Source organism: Myotis davidii, unplaced genomic scaffold, assembly GCF_000327345.1.
Source record: "Myotis davidii unplaced genomic scaffold, ASM32734v1 scaffold982, whole genome shotgun sequence".
In the NCBI taxonomy this organism is placed as follows: Eukaryota; Metazoa; Chordata; class Mammalia; order Chiroptera; family Vespertilionidae; genus Myotis; species Myotis davidii.
In genome coordinates, this window is record NW_006293848.1 from 577174 (window position 1) to 578378 (window position 1205).

Here is a 1205-nt window from a genome sequence, read left to right on the forward strand (position 1 = left end):
CCAATTTGGTATATTCCTATACTTAGTAGGCATTAATTCACTCCTGCCTTTGAAAGTTTGTTGATCTTTAAACTCTAATTCCCTAAAACCATATAAAACTAGCAGTCTGCTCTGTTCAGGGAAGACTGTGTCTAACTAGGATAGCTTGTTTCTTAATAACTTCAGCTTTGTTTTTTGTTTCAGATATGAATAGTCTCTCTTATTCTTTGAGAGTTGACCTAAGACCTTCATTTGGCATCATTCCAAATGAAGCCCTTAGCCAAACAAGTGTACTAAATAAATAGGCTGCTTTTGACCCACTGCTATTTGTTCTTTGAACTTACTGTCAGATGAGTCAGTCTTAACAATGGTGGGAGCTCCAATTGGTTCCTTGAGTTTTCTTGTTAAATTTGTTTTGTTATCTTGGACTTGCAAAAAAATTGATCTTTGTGTAAGGCAATTAGGCCTTTAGGTTTTGGCTTGGAGGTGTACTGTTTGGTAAATATTTCTGCCATTAGTTTAATTCTTTAGTTACTTGTTTTGCTTTTGTTCATCTATTTGTGATGTGTTTTGTTTTTTCCTGGACTGTCTAGTTTCATTCCCTGAATAGAGGATGCTTCATTTGGAATAGATGGAGGCATAGGCCTGATAAGCCTCCAATTAAATTCAAACTAGCCCCAAGTACTAAAAGGTTGAAGATGAGTAAAACCAGTGACCAAGCAAAGGTGAATGACTGTCAAATTTCACCTTGGGTCACTTTCAAAACCTTCATGATGGCATACTATAAGGTCAGTAACTGTAGAATTGTTGATTATGTGGTTCCTTCCTAACCTCTACTTGGTTAGGGAACCTGAGAATCTGTTTGCAAGGGCACATCTATTAAAAAATTTTTTTTAAAGTACTCAAATCATTTTTTTAAAAATATGTATTTTATTGATTTTTTACAGAGAGAAAGGGAGAGGGATAGAGAGTTAGAAACATCAATGAGAGAGAAACATCGAACAGCTGCCTCCTGAACACCCCCTACTGGGGAGCCAGGCTGCAACCCAGGAATGTGTCCTATCAGAATCGAACCAGTGACCTCTTGGTTCATAGGTCAACACTCAACCGGTGGGCTATCCCAGCCGGGCTAGGTATTATTCTTTGTGGTAGGAATACACCAGTGACAAAAATGTAGAAAATGTCTTCCCTTGTGAAGTAGCAGGAGAGACAGCCAATAGAAAATA